The 19,407-nt window shown below is 38.5% G+C and overlaps 1 long non-coding RNA gene across 4 annotated transcripts in view; it reads left to right on the plus strand.

The window, feature by feature from the left end:
* LOC110342271 overlaps positions 1–19,407 on the plus strand; it is a 79,204-nt gene that overhangs the window by 1,186 nt on the left and 58,611 nt on the right. For all 4 annotated transcript variants that reach the window (XR_002384299.1, XR_002384301.1, XR_002384302.1 and 1 more), the window contains exon 2: positions 64–159. This is a non-coding gene — a long non-coding RNA (uncharacterized LOC110342271). The remainder of the gene's footprint in view (positions 1–63; positions 160–19,407) is intronic.

Genomic DNA, 19,407 nt, shown 5'->3' on the forward strand with positions numbered 1-19,407 from the left:
ATATTCATCTTGGATCTTGAATCCCAATATCAATTACTGGGTCTTTTATTTTTCATGATACAGGTTTCTCTTTTGCTTGGGTGGTGGTCTGAGACCAGAGAGAGCAGCATCCTGCGCCTCCAGGGCAGAAGACCAAGGTGGCTCTTTACCTTTCATTGTGTGAGTATTCCTCAACTAAATATTTGATATTCTTTCTATTCAGGTGTTCATGAACTGCCATATTCCTCCCGCCTTATTGCTTTTTTACCACTGAGTAGTACTCCATTATGTAAATGTACTGTATCTTCTTTATCCATTCTTTGGTTGAGGGGCATCTAGGTTGTTTCCAGGTCCTGGCTGTTATGAATAACATTCCTAAGAATATAGTTGAGCAAGTGTCCTTGTGGTATGATTGAGAATCCTTTGTGTATAAGCCTAAAATTGGTATAGCTGGGTCTTGAGGTAAATTAATTCTCAATTTTCTAAGAAAATGCCATGCCAATTTCCAAAGTGATTGCTCAAGTTTGAACTCCCACCAGAAGTGGAAGAGTGTTCCCTTACTCCATATCTTCTCTAACATAGGCTGTTATTAGTGCTTTTGATCTTAGCCCATTCTGACACGTGTAAGATGGCATCTCAAAGTCATTTTAAATGTATTTCTCTAATGGCAATCAGTGTATCTCAGTCATTCGAGATTCTTCTGTTGAGAATTCTGTTTAAATCTGTACCCTGTTTTTTTATTGGATTATTTGGTATTTTGATGTCTAGTTTCTTGAGATCTTCATATATTTTGGAGATCATCCCTCTACCAGTTGTGGGGTTGGTGAAGATCCTTTGCCATTCTGTAAGCTGCTGTTTGGACTTATTGACCGTGTCCTTTGTCTTAGAAAAGTTTTTCCGTTTCTGGAGGTCCCATTTCTTAATTGCGACTCTCAGGATCTGTGCTACTGGTGTTATATTCAAGAAGTTGTCTCCTGTGCCAACACATTCAAGGATATTTACCACTTTCTCGTCTATCAGGTTCAGTGTAACTGGATCTATGTTGAGGTCTTTGGTGCACTTGGACTTCAGTTTTGTGCAGGACAGTAGATATGAATCTATTTGCATTCTTCCACCTGCTGACACCCAGCTATGCCAGCACCATTTGTTGAAGATGCTTTCTCTTTTCCATTGTATACTTTTGGCTTCTTTGTTAAAAATAATGTATTCGTAGGTGTATGGATTAATGTCAGGGTATTCGATTCAATAACATTGATCCACATGTCTGATTTTAGGCCAATTCCAAGATGTTTTTTATTACTATAGCTCTAGAGTAGAGCTTGAAGTCAGGAAGGGTGATACTTCTGGAAGTTCCTTTATTATCCAAGATTGTATTAGCTATCCTGGGTTTTCTTGTTTTTCCATTTGAAGCTGTATATTGTTTTTTTCCAGGTCTGAAGAATTGTGTTTGAATTTATTGCATTGCATCTGTAGATTGCTTTTGGTAATATTGGAGCAACTTCTTTTATGAGGATTGACAGCTACATTTTTATCTCTGAGTATAAGGAAAACTGTTTAATCCCAGCACCTGTGAAGCAGAGGCAGGTGAATCTCTGAGTTCAAGGTCAGCCTGGTCTATAAAACTACACAGCGAAATCCTGTCTCAGAAAAAGGAAAAAAAAAGAGAATTATGCTTCACAATGTGTTGGTGATAAACATCTAGAAGGAAGATAAAGTCAAGACTTTATAACAAGATTTTGTAGTGAGTCAAGAGAGACTTTCATCTACTTCTGTTCATATATAGCTTTCTTTGGTACCCACACTTTAATAATCCCTCTTTGGGGGCGGGGTCTTAAAACACATTGATTGGGATCAGCTTCTTCATGGCCTGCAGGAAGGGAAAAGTAAATAAAATAAATCTGATCACCTTTCTATGGGTGTTTTGAATGCAATCGTTTATCTTTATTTACAGTATTTATGTGGTATACATTTGTATTTACAAGATGATACAGGAGATATTTGCTGAACAGAATTTTCATTCCTTTTTGCTTTTTAATAATCACATTATGATAGCTTAGCCTCCAAAGTTTTTGCTTTCCTGAGTCTTAGTTACTCCTTATTGGTCATGGTCTGAAAATAATGAACAAGTTGAGAAACAAAGAATCCCTCAGTTTAAAATGGCATGGGATTGATTCAGGATGTAAGTTGTCCCTTTCTCCACCATACCAATGTGTGTAGGCTACTCTGTCATTGCTCATTTAGAAGCTGTCTTGCATATTGGGTTTGCTGCTGTTATCACAGCGACTGAAATCCAGTATTCCCTATTGATTCAAAATAACTACAGTTATTACAGTCATGACACTGGCAAGCTTATTAAAATATGATGCTTTGGTTGCTCTATTTGTTGTAATTTTACAAAAGTGGCATATGAGAGGAAGACATCATGTGACAGAGTTCAAGAAGAGGAGATTTTTTTATGAGGGGAAAGAATTGTAAGAGGGGAAAGGAGAGGGGGGAGGCCACCTCTGGAGAAAGGAAAAGTAAGAGGTAAGAGAAGCAGAGAGGGAGGGGGAGGGGTGAGGAACAGACAGACAGAGAGGGAGAGAAAGATAGAAGGATGGGAGGTGGACATGGGCAGGGCCCTTTTAAAAGGGAACATATTGAATAGGCACAGGTGGTGCTCTTAGTGGCAACAGCTGAGGGCGTGTCCTATCAAGACTCCAAGGGCAGGCCAGTACAGATGCTTAAATACTGACACTGTTTAATTGTCTGATCTCTTAACATTCTTCCTGTCTGCAACTTAGACATTAAGCTTCAGATGTATACATATGAAATATCACAAAGACCTTGATACTCTCTCTATTCTTTCTATCGTGTGGTTCTTCTAATGCTTCTCCCATTGATAAGTTTCTATATCAAGGAAAGATGTGAGAGTGTTGGATTACATAATGGAGGAGAAATAATAAAAATAAATATTCCAGATTTTATAGTAGTTGCATACAATTTTATAACACCAGAAGATTTCCAAAGACTAGGATGTATGCTTATACCCATTGGTCTGGGAAACTAACTCTTCTTAGTCTGTATTCTCATAGCTCTACTTTTAACATATGTAAATGGTTGTGTTGGACTAACTTACATGGGGCCATGTGTTACCAGTACAAACTGCTTCTGTCTTTCCTCACCATGTAATCCTGTTTTTATTTATTTATTCTGAAGTATTCATGCTTTGAAATATGAAGGATGTTCCATTTTAAATAGTTTAAGGTAGAATGGTATGAAATAATGACGAGACAGAATTGAAGGAAAATTGAAGATGAGAATTGTCTGGAGGTTAGTTTTCCACTCAGAAAAAATGAACTTTTATACTGAGTGATTTATCAGATTGAAGGATAGAAGTTGTTGCCTAAAGCCCTCCGAATTGAGTAACATAATAGAATACTTTATCTAAGTTAAGCTGAAAATGTAGGAATCTCCCATTCAGGTAAGTTGAACCAGAAGAAACTAAGGGATTTTCAGCTCCAATGCACATTGCCCTGTGGAATTAAAGTCTTCCTTCAATCCTTGACCTTCTGTTGAAGATGATCTCAGTTTGATAATGTGCTTCACTCCTATGTAGCGGAGGCAGCATCAGTCACTTAACAGAAAGGGTGGGGGGAGAGGGCAACATCATCCTAGGCTTAATTTTCAAGCGTGGGATGCACCTTGTTTGCAGCTTAACCAGATACAGGTAGATGATTCCTGTATGACTGCTCTGTGAGCAGGAAAGTGACAAAAAATCCAACAACTTAATGAACAGTAGACTGAACACTGTCTATGAACACTGTCCTGGGTTTTGGGGAAGAGGAGTCATATGCAAAGAAATAAGACACTGTGCACAGGGTGATCTGAGATATTTGGAACTGTTAGAAAAGAATTGTATTAATAAGCTTTCGGGAATTCTAAAGGTAAACACACAAAAACAGTAGTGTATGACGATGAATGAAGACAGGACCAGTGAGCTAGAAGAAGACAAAAGAAATTACGTATAATACAGCATAGGAAGTAATTGAGACAGAAGAGAGAGTGAATTGCTTTGCCATATACTGAATCAGCTTGTTATTGTTTCCCTGTGAGAAAATGCGTGATGAGAGAACTGAAAGGGATTAGAAAGTTTTATCCGAAGATGATAAATATTCTAATCACTAATTTCTAATGAGAAATCACATAATCCTATATTGAATGTACTAGTGTCTTCGTTCACCAAATTGCTATAATTATGAGCCTATGGCTCTACCCAAAATGGTGATTTGTTTCCTGTTATTAGAATAAAATTGCAAACTATTCAATAGAAAAGCAATGAATTTGCTACATTCAGGTATCAATAGTAATTTTCACGGGGGAAATAAAAACAAATAGCTAAGATACCTTCCACTTGAGTATCTAATAGAGTAAATGCTATAAACAAGTGCAAATATAGATTTTATGCCACTCCATTTTTAGAATAACACTATTTTATTTTGCTTTGTTTTGTTTATTTGAGACAAGGTTTTACTGTGTAGCCCTGGCTGTCCTGGAACTCACTCTGCAGACCAGGCTAGCCTTGAATTCACAGATCCACCTGTGTCTGCCTCCAGAGTGCTGAAATTAAAGGTGTGGGCCACCAACATCACCACCACCTAGCAGATACTAGTTTAGTTTAGATGGGTAAATTAAGTTTGCATGATGTAACTTTAAATAGAGAGTATTAACATAATCCCCAAATGATCCTTAAAATAGGTTGCCTTTTTTTTTTAACTAGAGATGTTAGGTCAGGAGACCAGAAAAAGAAGCAGGCAGGAGTTGCAGACAGCCTGAGTGAAATTTCCAATTTACAGATGGAAGTCAGGAGTGAAAGAGTTTACAGACCCAGCAGCCACTCATCATCTGATGTTTAGGGGTACTTTGTCTCTGATTTGAATCAGGATCTTCACTATTAACTAGAATCCATCTGGTCAATAAAAAAACATCCACTAATTTGAGGCAGTTCATTTTACATGCTATTTATAGAAAAAACCTGCTGTGATATTTTATTCTGGGTGGCCTTTAACTCAGCGAAATCCATTTTATTTTGTCTCCTGAGAACTAGAATTAAAAATGTGTATCACCACCGCCTGATCTCTTGAGGCTGATTTTGCTTTCTGAATCCTCAGGTGAGCTTTAATAAGTCATAAATAATATATTACCACAAAACCCTATACTTGAGTTTGATAAAAATAACTCTAAGGGGCATGTATGCTACAAGACTGGCACTAGAGTTTGCTGGGAGAATCTGCCATTACTAGAAATTTTTGGTGAAGAGAATTCTGGGAAATTCTGGTGATTATCTTTCAGTGAAGTTTAGCAAAGTCAACACATAAAGATTTCATTTTGAAAACTTACTGTTTTCTGAGCTACATAAACTATCCTTCTGTCTGTCTAGCATCTATCTCTCATATAAAACAGTTGATTTGGATTATTGCAGTTGCCCTACAAAGGAAATGCTCCTCTCAGAAGTCATACATTGCGAAATAGAAACTGGGGGTTATCTCCTCTCCAGTTGCTGGTCAAAGATATGTAGGAAACTCCCAGAGCAGTTCTGGGCTCTTACCACTGCTCTTGGTTTCCCCCAAAGAACTTACTAGTAAGACCGAGTTGCCAAAGATGCCATGAATATTAGTCATGGAGCACAAAGAAATAAAATTATACTGACTAGGAAGCTTTCTTTCTGCTGGCCAGTTATCATAGTACTGGAAGGTGCTATGCAGGCTGCTGGGGTAGGGGAGAGTCTTCAACAGTCTTAACCAACTGACCAGCAGCAATGATTGATACTGTAATATTTGCTATGGTTGCAATCATGTCATAATATTATGGGAGCAACCAGTAACATTATAATTTGACATAAGGACTTCTTCACAGGAGGAAACACGTGGCTGGCTCTGCAAATATTTGGTAGATCAAAGTTCTTAGGGCTAAGCCTATTACTATTATTTTGCTAAATGAACATAGTATCAAAGTGTCATCTAAATACTTCTGTCTCCACCAGTATATTATTGCAGCTCTCAAACCTGTCAGAGAACTTTCATTGAAAGAGTTAAGAATGGGTATCTATGATGAACATACATCATAAGAAATTCTTAAAGAATTAATTGAATATTTTTTAAAAACTCACTGTAAAGTCAATGTTATGGAAATCCAAAATAGAAACAAGGTCTAGGAGCATGGCTCAGTAGGTAAGGCTGCTTACTGCTAAGCCTGATGACCAGAGTTCAATCTCTAGAATCTACATGCTAGAGTCAACTCCTGCACTCTGTACTTCTAACTCCTCGCCTCTATCCTTTGAACTCTCGCATGTGTTCAAGCACCTTCTCACACGTATACTCAAGTAAGTGAATGTAATTAAACAGCAATGAAATTGGAACCTAATGAATCAGAAGACTGTAGAAAGAACAAATAACAAATGTGAGAACATGGTTTCATGAATAACAAACTAGAACTTGTACTGAAAGGGACCAGTTAAACCAAGAGTTGGCTCCTTGAAAAGACTCAGACTTGGCACAAGAAGGGTGAGTTAGAACAAAGAGAAAGAGAGGCACAAATATTTGGAAGTAGAAAACTCACTACTTAAATGTTGTGCACCCAAGAAAGAAAATAAAGATTTTTTTACAAAACTTATGCCAATAAACTTGAAACTTTAGATTAAACCGATGAATTCCTAAATATATGTTACTCAAGACATATTGGAAAACTAGAGTCCCATGCCAATTCAAAAGCTTACATAAGTAGTCAAAATTTTCTCTGAGTAAATTCGTCCCTATATGCCTTCTGTAAAGACTTCTTGCAAGACATCAAATCTTGCATATGTATATATGCAGATATACTAAGGGCCTATGTATATGCACATAATTTGTTTTACATACATGCTAATGAATACAGAACTTTGTGGAGTTTTGATGTCTGGTATGATCTTCTGTGGGTTATTTTTTAAGATTTAATTTGTAAGAGTCTTTTTATTGTATGTATGAACACCACAAGCAGTCCGGAAGAGGACATCAGAAGACTTTGAACTGGACATACAGTTCCTGTGAGTCATCATGTAGGTACTGGGACTTGAACCCAGGTATTCATCAAGAACAGCAAATGCTCTTAAACTCGGAGCCACTGCTTCAGCCTCTTTGTGTCAATTATCATAAGGATAGTAAAAGAAAGGAAAACTGTTATCAATATTAGTTTCACTATGTATGCAAAGTGAGTAAATCTAAACCTAGTAAATTAAATCAGCCGTGCATCATTAAGGGGATGAGAACATTTGCAAATTCATCTATATTCAGTATTGTAAGACAATAAATATTACTTGCAAGATGAGAGAAAAAGAAAATATGAAGTTTAAGAAGAAGAAATGTCATTTTTGTTGTTTACAACATGCAAAATTGTTTCAATAGTAACTGCAAACAAACCAGTATTACACCATGAGATAGAAGACACAGAAAGAGTGTAAGGGCCAGAAGGTAGGGAAGAGTGCTTCAGAGAAACACTATTTCCTGGACATGATGTGGCTTTCGCATTTGTGGATAGAAAACAGTAATGTTTGGATACACCAGACTTGCCCAAGGTCAAGCCAGTCAACTTTTACCTTGTATGGGAGAGGGATCATGGGGCCTACCCATACCTGATGGATAAATAGTAGGGTGTGAACTGGACAAAGCATGAAACTATTGATTGGGTGATGGGTAGATATGAGCAAACTATATTAAATACAAATATGAAATTCTAAAAAAATTATGTAAATAGTATTATAATAATATTACATAAATATATAAGTAATATTTTAGCATAAAAATGATATATTAAATAATGCATTTTCACAAAATGTTGAGAAACTAAGCAAGGAAAACTACATTCTGGAAAATGGAGCATCAACTAAGGAAATGACCTCAATCACATTCAAGTGTATTAATAGTCAAGAAATTATACACACTTAAAATCCAAATTGTACTTGAATATAGAGCCATTTATTAATAGCTAATCGTGACATTTGAAAAATTAGAAAATTGTTGTTCAACAAATCAGAAATATTGCACAGGTTGTGGAAGATAAAATATAATTTAAATCATACTTTATGCTTTATAGCTATTATAATCCATAGTTATCAAATGTCAACAGTAACAAATACATAAGAGGGAAATGTACACTTTGGCTTTTTTTGTTTTCTTTGTAGTAATAAGAGGAAAAAAGGTCATTTTGAATGAATTATCTAATACAAAAATAGATAAGAAAAGAATTATGTTATTTCATTATCTGAAATATTGATCATGTTGCAGTGAAGAAAATAATTTTATGATTGGAAAAAATTAAGTATAAGATGCAAAGCAGGAGTTGCACATTTTTGGTCCAAAAGCAGCTCCGAGTGCCAAGAGTACAGCTAAAATTCAGATAGTGAAATAGAATGACCATGGTAATTAGGAGACTGGAGCTTGGGGAAGGTGACTGGGTGACGAGCAGGTAGTATTCATCACATTACTGGCACCCTTATAAGAGCTGAAGATAGCAGAGTTCTCCCTTTTTACCCTGTGAGTTCGAAGTGTCCAAGATGGAACTTCTCAAGTCTTGTAGTCTGCCAACCCCTTGAGTTTAGACTCTGATGTTTCTGAAACAAACATTTAAAATTCCACAATTTATAAAATATCTAGTATGAAAAAAATCTACTTTGTATGTTCATTGGCCATAGTGTAAAAGTACTAAAACAATCCCCCAAACTAAAAATGGTCCCTAGTCTGTGGAATCTGGTTGCTATTTCATTCTAAACTTTTTTTTAGATTATTATCTTTAGTTTACATGTGAATGTTTTACCTGCATGGATGCATCTGCATCACACACAAGCTATGCCCCTGGAGGCTAGAGGAGGACATCAGATTTCCTGTAACTAGAGTTACAGGAGTCTGAGAGTGGCAGTATATGTTCTGAGAACCAATGTTAGGTTTTCTCCAAGAGCAGTAAGTGATCCCAACACTGGGTGCCCAGGTTCATCATCTTCTGAATAAAAACATAAAGCAATTACTATGCATATTGCACTTGGTGGTGCTTGTTATGCTGTTGGGTGTTGGACTCACTGAGACATTATTTTTGTGTGGTTGTACAGAATTCTACCTGATATTGCATCATCATCCAGTTCATTGGAATTGATACTGAGTTTGTTTTACGAAAATTTCAAAGCAATCTTCCTTTCACTGCCTATGCAAACCAATGGAAGCTTCTGTCTCAAATTCTGGTTATGCTCAACATGACCACCTCATGGTATAAATACAAGGTGGAGTATGTATTTATAGACTGGAACTCCAAGACCGATGAAATAGTTGAGCTTTGCAAACAGGTCTTATTGTTGAAGCTTTCAATGTCTTTCCTTTTTTGTGCAAAGGTGTGGCTACATGGCATTACCTTCAAGCTTCAAAGCAGCAGTTGCATGCCATTGAGCCAAAAGCAACCCCAAGTGCCAAGAATACAGCTAATATACATGGGAAACGTTCCAAGATCCCCATATGGCAATGTGAGCTGCACATCTTTTACAGCAGTGATTCCTTTCTAACCCAAGTTCTTTTCTTTAAATAGCACCTCTTTTATTTCCTGTAGTCGAACTGGCTACACAGGCCCCGGGCTTGCCAAGCCCACGTCTGGGATGTGAATCTCCAGGAACCAAAGTGCTAAACCTTGCTTTTCCCTCGCTTGCTCTGCCAAAATCCATCTCACCACACCTTAAATTACCTGAGATCAAAGGCTGAAAATTATATGCCATTAAAAGTAGAGAGATAAAATGTTTACCTATGACGGTAGAGGTGCAGGGTATTTTGAAAGCACTTGGTGTTAGGATGAAGCTAGGCTGACGGCTGCTGCCTTGGCCCTGCCTGCTTCCTCGTCCCACTGGGTAGATTTGCTGTAAGAGCCCGGTGGCAAATTTGAAGTGGTGTAGTCATTATGTGCTGAAGACCTTGTGTTGTGTTCAGTCTAATTAGAAATTAGTTTTCCATGGCGAGAACAGCCAAGAAGAATGGAGCCATACTATAAAGTGAGTCTTGCTGCTGGCGTGCAACCTCTTTTAATGGATTTCTACATATTTGGAAAGAGTTCTAATTTCTCCTTTAAAAAGTAAACCCATTAATGTCAGGGAAATATTTCTTTTTGCTTCTTGATGTAGTTTCTGAGCCAAGATGACTTTGCAGAAGCATCTGTAGGTGGTCTCTGTGAAAAGCCAGAGTAATTGAAGGAAGTTTTTAAAAATATGTTTGTCTCAAGAAATATTTCCAGTTCAACATAAACAGGGCACCGTGTACCTATGTTTCAAACTGGTTAACATCAGTGCTGTCCTCAAATACATACTTACTGAATCATTAGTGAATGTCACTGAAACGTGTAATTGTAAGTTTTACCTTGCATGCGGACACCTCTACCCCTGGTCCCACAACAGACTCAGGTACTTCACCTCCTGGTCCCCTACTATGAGTCTATTTGAGGAGGCAGAAACAGGTTGATAGACATATGTCACTGCAGAGGGAGAGGGAGGTTTGAGGGTATCAACCTGTTTGCCTGCTTCCTTCTGCCATACTCTGAACAACCCTTCAACATCCTCTCCCTGATGCTCCTGTGGCCATGCTGTCCTCACTAAGAGAGACTGAGATCTCTTGAAACTGTGAGCAGAAATGAAACCTTTTCTCCCATAAGTTTGAGTAAGGTATTTTGTCAAAGTGTTACCATATCCTAAATTGAAATTTAAAAATTATCTGTGTGTGACATTGACAAAATTATAATCGCCTGGGAAAGTGGATTGTTAACACCATTGGTATTGTCAAACTTCTTTCTTCCTGATTATTTTGTAGCTTTAGAGACAAAGAAAGCTTAGAATAGTTTCTTTTGTTACTTTAAAAAATACACTTTAAGCCTGGTATTGCAACACATGCCTTTAATCCCAGGATTTGGGAGGCAGAAGTAGTCGGATTTCTATGAGGCCAGTACAATCTACATAGTAAGTTCCAGACCAGCCAGGGATATAAAGGGAGAGCCTGTCTCCAAAGTGAACTAAAATATACTTTAAGAATAATCTATACAGGATATTCTACATTCATAGTTTCATATTGAATAACTGAAGGTACAATCATTGCTTAGTGTAATTAGATTAAGTTTCAAAAATTAAGTGCTAACTCTAATACAAACCATTTTGAAAGTACACTTACAATCTTCACTGATTTAAGCTGTGAATAGAATAGAGAAAAATGCAATGTTTGTGTTAATCTTTGTTTCTGGAATGATTTATTCATCTACCCGATACTTTTTAGGAAGAAACACATCATGGAATTTTCCCAGAAACACATTTAATTGAAAAAAAATCAACTTTTCATGATTATTTTAAATTCAATTTATTCTATTTTGTTCTTGTTTTTTAAAAGTTAACATACAGTTATGGGCTTCACTGTGATATTTTCATGCATAACTGCCCTCAGACTTTGTTCTAATTTGTTCCTGCACTCCCTACATCCCCATCTCTGTTCCTGGTTCCCTTCCTACTATCAGTGTCTCCTGATCCTTCTAAAATCTGCTCATGGCAGCAGAGCTCTCTCAAACCAGAGGGGAAATCTGGCTCTTCTCCATTAACTTTGGCTGTCCCCAGCCCTCCTTGGTTCTCAAAAGTCCTGTCTAACGTGTGTGTGTGTGTGTGTGTGTAATGCAAGTGAAAAATCATGAGACTCTAAACTGCTCTTAACTCATCCCTAATCCTTCTCTCCTCTGAAGCATGAGTCCAGTCTCCAATTTTCAAAGATCACACTCTGCCAACCCCAAATCAGCTTCTGTGCTTTGACTCAAGTTAGTGATTCACCAAACCAGCATGCCAAGACCTAAGTGTGTCATCATCCCTGACCCCCTGGTATCGCTCATCTCACGGAGCCCATATTTGTTAAATATCATTGAGGAGCAAAAGATCCACCAGTGAAAGGAGGAGATGTGAATATCTGGGAAATCGTGTCCTTAGGCAAAATGTGGTAGATGATTCTGATAGGACTCATTAGATGAAATTCCAATGGCACAGTCACTCTGAAAATTCAGTTAAACAATAATGTTTTCAATGAAAAAGCATGAAGAATTGTTAAGTATAGAAGATAAAGGGCTATGACTTCAGCAGACCTCTGATTTTATTGGAAGAAACTTGGTTAAGCAAGCAAAAAATACTGTGTGTGTGCTTTTTATTGTTTTCAAATTAGATTATGAGTTTTAATGTGAATACTTTACCTCACAGATATTACCAAAATCTTCTATAATTTTCCAGTTTTACCTATTCATCAACGTGCTAATTCATGTATGGATGACAGAGGAAGGGCTGTTGTTGACTGAATGGATAATGTATTGAATAGAGAAAAAATAAAGACCTCTTAGAAACCACTACTAGATGAGATGGGAGGTGGTCAAGTTGGACATAAGAACCATAAGAACAGTGAATCTCTCACAGCTTTATTCCAGTATGGCCTTGTGGGGTGCTAACAGTCATAGCAGCAAGATAACTGAGCTCTGGAACTCGATGCCAATGGGAAATCACAGAAAGGCAGAGAAGGCAAATTGACCTGGCCCTGCATCTGTCATAAAAATACTGCTGTGGAAATGGTTGGGAGCTGGTGTCTTCCTGTGGTATGAGCTCTTCATAATTATTTTGCTTAAGTTTTCCCATGGCCTGGAGAGTCAGTCTTACTTTGTCATGGCTTGCCAAGGATGTGGTCAAAACTGGGGAGAGATGATAGGAGATGGGTAGTGCTTTGAATTAGATATAGAGTTGACATCCAGAAAATTGCTCATGATTTTGGACCACAGTAAAGTGAAGGAGCTCAAGGTATTGTCCCAGAACTGGAGGTTACAGGCTAATCCTCTCCAAGTAACTGTGTTCTGGGCATTTCTTGAGAAAGTAACCGATACAGAGTCATGGACAGTTTTTTTTTCTTTATGTTGACAACACTTCTGAGAGTTTGCTTTTAATTGTGTTTTTGTTTTATTTTCCTTTCACTTTTTGTTTTGTAGCAAGATATATTGCAATGTTCCAATTCTTGTATGATTTTACCCTACTTATATTTCTCCTCTTAGCTCTCTACTACAATCTTCCTGTCTCCCTGGGTTTGAGAGCTAGTCCTTTGAAAATGCCTTATCTGTAGTAACAATCCACATAGAAACAGAAGAGACAAGTCTAATGAGGCCAGATTTCCTTAAGCTTCAAGAATCAAATTCTCTTGTTTGACTTTCTGATGAAAATTAGTTTAATAGGAGCTTAAGACCTCCACTAGCTACCTGGTGTTACTTGATTTGAAACAAGCCTATCCACTGAGGGGCTGTTTGTGAGATGAATTCCCTTTAAAGATTGCCCAGGGAGAGGAAACTGTTTATTTTCCATTCTGGCATTGAAGAACTGGTCCTTAGGGTCACTCCATGATTTCAAGTATCACACAAGTTACTGCTTAGTAAACACTGTCAATTTCTTTTCTCTGAAATTGTTCAATTTATTTCTTAGTAATTCTTCCAATTTTACCCTTAACAGGCTCAATTGGTTTTTAGACACCACAGTATTTTATATTACTTCAAGGATATTGTCTTGATATATGACTAACTCATCTGAAATTTGCTCATGCTGATGCTTGTTACCAACTCATGACATTGTCATACCCTTATTTGGATTTAGTGTGTTTGTATCAGAGAAGGAAAGAAACATTTCTGTGAAGTGGAAAGTTTTGAGTCTATGTCTCTATTGGTGAGGGAACTAGTTATAACTATCCTACTTCCTTCCATTTATAATTAGTGGCTTTAACCAACAACCTTGTAACTTTTCTTTGTTCACAGATCAGGAGTTGGTAGAACTGGCTTGTGCGCCTATTCAGGTACAAGAGCATTTGTAGGGATCACTTCAAAATAGACAGGTGAGAGCAGGCTGACGGAGATGAACCATGATGATTGCCATAATTGTTCAGCCACAGGCAGGGATGTTAGTAGGCTTGTATGGAAGATCAGGGGCGTGTCTATACAAACATGGTCTCTCAGGAATGGCAGATGTAGGTTAGTGCCTCTGTATTCCTATACCAAGGATTGAAGTAAGACAACTCAGACAGAATTCCTTATGGCTAAAAATCAGAAAAGGACTTCCACTGCATTCAATAAAGAAATTACTAAGGCAGTCAGGAATCTGTGCTTCCCCGTAGTCTTAACACGTGGATAGGTATTTTTTGTTGTTGTTGTTGTTTTTTTAATTTCCTCTAAGCTCATTTTGATGCTTTTAAAACTGAGATTAAAATAGTAAATGTCAACCTCACAAAGTTGTTATGTAGATTAAATAAGCTTCATGAAATGACTTGTTTAATTGTTGTTTATATGTCTTACTAATTTGTTCACATTGAAATTAATTCATTTTTGGGCCCATTTTAAATTATTCATTATTCTGAATTTGGATCCTATTCTCAAATTGTCAGCATTTCAGTATCTAAAAATACTTCTGTACCTCAGTTTTATTTTTAAAGTGATATCTTCTTAATTATATGAAAATTTCATACAACATATTGGATGTATTACCTCCCTCAACTTTTAGATACACACATCTCCGTACTCACCCAACTTTGCGTTTTATTCTTTTGTGAGATTTTTTGTTGTTAAAGCCCGTGTAGTCCATCTTGTGTTTCACAAACACACTTGGGTGTGGAACAATCCCCTGGAGCTTCATTCATTTACCAAGGACAACACATTTAAAAAGAAAAAGTGACTCTTTCTCCTAGCAGCTACCATTGCCAATAGCTCCTCAGTTATGAGTAAGATTTTTGTGCTCATGATGGGATTTGTCTGCCTGGGAAGATATGCCCACTGCTGCAATAGCAGTTTGAGTATTGTGGAAGGAACCAACTATTTAATGGGTCAATTTAATGAACCTCACATTTTGGGCCATTATTAGGGCAAGAACCTATGGTTAGACATCTCATAGGTCCTAAGGGACAACCTGAAACTATTATTGTGAAATATGAGCTTAATATTAAACCAATTCCTAACAACAAAAACTAAATCCACAAAGGAATACTTCTCTCAGCACTCATCAGATAGGCTTATTCTTGTAGTAGATGTCAGTTATCAGTGATGGCTAGAAATGTTGGGAGGTCCTTCTGATCAGAGGTTGTAGTCTACCATGGCCTGGCATTTCTCCCCAAGCTTAGCATAACATGGAGGACCCCCCACCAACCCAACTGGAGGCTTCTTGCTCTCTACATGACCTTATTTGGAGAATGTCTCAAGGCCCAGATGCCTGACTTATATCAAGTATGACTCTTGACACAGTTCCCCGCAAAAGCTCTTCTCTGCTGTCCACATGGTAGTTAGACATTGTAATAAGAGCTTTACCATAGGACCATGCTTCCACATGTGATAACAAAGACTTATACTAGGGGATTTATGATAGGGGCTTGCTATTACTGCAGATTAGGTGGAGCCCCAGCCACTGCCCTCACCCCACATGTCTCCCCTCACTCTTGAAGAAAGTTGAGCTTGTAACACTGAAGCTGTCTCCAGAAAGGCTATTTCCATCTTACCACAGGCCATACAAGACACTACTTATGGCTTCTACCTTCTCTGCCCTCATGACCCGGTGGAAAACTGAACATGAAGAAAGAAGCCCACACAATAGTAGTTAAGGTGCAGAAATCAAAGAGTGTGGAACTCTCAGCCCTCAATCGGATATCCATGTCATATCCCTTCCTCAAGATGTAGGGATCATTAATGAAGAGGGATAGAAAGATTGTAAGGCCTAGGCACAATAGATGAATATTAGAAAACAATATCTAATAGATAGTACATTTTGACTTTAACAAAACCTTTTGGATTCTGTTTAAAATCATATTTTTTGAAAAGGTCATCATCTAATCAAAGAGGTCTTTCTCTAGCCCTCCACCACCATGCAGTGTGGAGTCACATGCTCTGTCCTCTGATCCTTTTCTTCAAGAACAGATTAGCACCCAGAATAACATGGAAATGTGAGCGCATTTGTTTAAGGTGTGCCTGCCTTCCCTAGATGAATAGAAACTTCTTCATGACAATGATAATGGATTATATCCAGGTATTGAGTAGGTGTTTCATGTGTGAAGTAAATAGACAACTGAAATTTAAAAAAGCATCAAGATTCAGTTAATTTGCTACAAAAGTATTTGCTTATTCCAATTAATGTACTCTGGTTTCTTAGAAAACTTAATGTCACTGAATTTAATGAATTTCTAACAGAACTTTCTGTCTATGAGTAAAATGGAGTGAAGACTGTAATGAAGGTGCATTTACCAGTTATTTCCTTTCTAGTTTTAGTTCTAAATTCCTGTCTTGTCCCGCTGGTCCAGTGCTTAGAATAAGACTGTGCTGTGAACTGTTCCCCAGAATTGGCAGATTTTGTGGCTGGTTGGTTGATGCCCAGTAGTGTGAAAGTAGAGCTGCCATTCCCCTCCATTGCAAAATCCAGAAGGTGTGCTTGTTGACTGACTGGAGAAGCTTTGGTGAATTTCATCACCTTCAAGAAGGCTTGAATCTTCTGATAGCATGCAAAATGAATGAATGGGAAAAGCAAACCCAGTAACTTTAGCAGAGGTACATGCATGGTTGATTTCCCGTAATAACACCTTTAACAAATATTCAGCTGTGTTTATTTTTAAAATTAGTTTTTTTTTGTTTTGTGGAAAGAGATCCTTAGCCATAAATTAAAACAGTGATAGTTTGCCACACATTCCTAATGATGGTGAGGGTTTTGAAAGGTTCTCCATGCAGTGATCTTACAAAGAAACCACTGATTTCAGAGCTCTTACTTATTATTTATTTCTTTGGAAAAGTGAGCAGCACAACTTTAAAGCAAAAGCATGACAAAGCATGTGATCACAAATCTTGGAAAAATGGCAAATAAGGGATATTTGTTTTCTTAGTGCTTGTGATCTGCAGCAGCTGACAAGGCGTCAGGGAGCTCTTGACTGAGTTGTTGCATCATGTAGACGATGAAAGGAGACAATCCTTGTATTCACCTTGGTGCTGATTGTCCTGCAAGTAGAAAGGGGCCTGGTTAAGCTTGCCCACTGTAATATGGAGGAGAGGGTTTTTTATATTAAAAATAAACTGGGCAAGTATTCATTGAATGAGTCATTGAGCTGCTTCAAGGACCCTGGCTTCTGCTGAGTCCTCAGTGAGACTCCTCTTGGATATCCTTCTGCTGTTTTGTGTCATGGAGAATCCTGCAGCTTTGGGTCTGCAGGACAGGCCCCTTTATGTGCTTCAGCAGATCACAGATGCTGGGGTGGTTTGAAAGAAAATGGCTCCCAAAGGGGGTGGCACTATTAAGGGGTGAGGCTTTGTTGGAGGAAATGTGTCACTGTGGAAGTGGGTGTTGAGGCCACACCCAGTGTCTCAGAGTATCCCCTATTGTCTGCAAGACATAGAACTCTCAGCTCATGCTTTAGCACCCTGCATGTCTGCACACCACCCTGTGCAGCCATGATGGTAATGGACTAAACCTCTGAACTGTAGGCCACCCTAGTAAATGTTGTCCTTCATAAGAGTTGCTGTGGTCATGGTGGCTCTTCAGAGCAATAGAAACCCTAAGATGGGCTGGATATTAGGATGGACCAGCTCTTAACTCTGGTTCTGGGCATGAGTGAAGGCTGGGTCATCACTTCCCTGGCTAGCTTACCCCATACAGCATGCAGCAAAGGGCAGGGTCAGTTCTCCTGCTCTCGAGCGCCAGGGACCAGCTCACCTGTACTTACAGAAACAGGGCCAGATCTACTGTGTTGCCAGGGAGAGATGCAGGGGCTCCCCTCTGGAGTGCCTCAGCCGGTAAAGGGCAAGGCCAATTCTCCCACTTGTGTGTCATGGGTGGCAAGGGGTGAGTGGTGGAGGGAGGGGACACAGTGTGTGAGATTTGTTTTCTTTTCCCCTAAATTATTTTGTTTTTGGTGGGGGAGGTTGCAAGAGCAGAGGGTAGGCGCGAAGGGACAGAGCCATGAGTGGGATTGGGATGCCTGATGTGAAATCCACATGGAATCAATAAAAAGTTTTTAAAAAGTGGAAAAGAAAAGAAACACAGTGCTTGGTGAGGCAGCAGAATGTGGGATTCTCTGCTGAGATTACCACAACCATTTCAAATACATCATTAAAGCACGTAACAGTACTCCTCGGGGTTAGGAGTGAAATATCATCATGGAAACTAGGGTCTGTTAGAGCTTTCCTGATGGACTCGTACAGGAGCTTATGTTTGAGACTATCTAAAGCAATAATGTGTATTTATCACCCTCATCTCACTTCTTTTATTTTGACACATATGGAAGATGCTGTTTTGTTTTGACACTCGGAAGAGATGTTCTTTTTATTAAAAAACCATTCAACGGTAATGTGATTTGAAGAAACTGTCTTAGCAGATCTCTGCAATGAGGCAGGGGGATGGGGGGCACACCAGGATCCTGATGACTCACAGCTCCCTGAGATAAGTAACTGTAGGCTTATTCAGTGTGTCCAGATGTGGTCAAAGATCCACTCATCTGTATTTGCTTCACATAAGCTGGGTTGAGTAGCACTTGTCCAGACCACCGAGTATTCAGAACTACAAGCACAAAGCCCAGAACCAACCACCCTGCAAGGAGGAAATGAGGACCCCGACCTCAGCAGTGCTCTGGCTTCTCAGCTTAAGACCATGGGTGTTAGCACACTGCAGGACAGGCCGGTACTCCTCGAGTGGGCTAGATATACTGATGTTATAGCAAGGCATGCTGGTAAGTGAAGAGGAGCCCAGCCTGTGCAGAGGATTTTTCAGGGGTCGCCACTGTATCCAATACCAGGAAAACATAATCTAAGATCAAATTAAATCATTCTGCAGAATGACCAGAAGAGTTCTATCTCAAATTACAACAATTTCACTTCAGTACCCATGCAGCCTCATGGAATCCTCTAACAATTGTGTGGTTTTTGTTGTCACTGTAAAATGGAAACAAAATGCCACTTACCTATTTGGAATATGGGAACTGAACTAAAGTGGTTAGCATAGGAGAGAAGAAACAACAAACATACATTACTTTTGCCTTCTTGAAAAATTAGGAAGTAGGCACACCTAGCCAAGGTGATAATGATGTCAGTGACAAAAAAATATTAAAAAAATAAATCTAAACTTTTCACTAGCTACTGTTCCATTCTGCCCACATATTGCTGTAGAACGCAACACAGGTAGAACAACTTACCTGATAGAAACTTGTTTTGCTCACAGTTCTGGAATCCAGAATTCCAGGATCCAAGAGGCCTCAAGGTAGTTCATGGTGAGAACTATTTCTGGAGCAGAGAGTGAACTTATTTAGGTCTCTCTCTGCCTTCCTTGCACTGGTTTCTCTTTTTCCTCATCTTTGAGGTCAGCAATTTTCACACAGTTAGTTGCACCCACATGAC

This window comes from Mesocricetus auratus, unplaced genomic scaffold, assembly GCF_017639785.1.
Source record: "Mesocricetus auratus isolate SY011 unplaced genomic scaffold, BCM_Maur_2.0 Super-Scaffold_100031, whole genome shotgun sequence".
Classification (NCBI taxonomy): domain Eukaryota; kingdom Metazoa; phylum Chordata; class Mammalia; order Rodentia; family Cricetidae; genus Mesocricetus; species Mesocricetus auratus.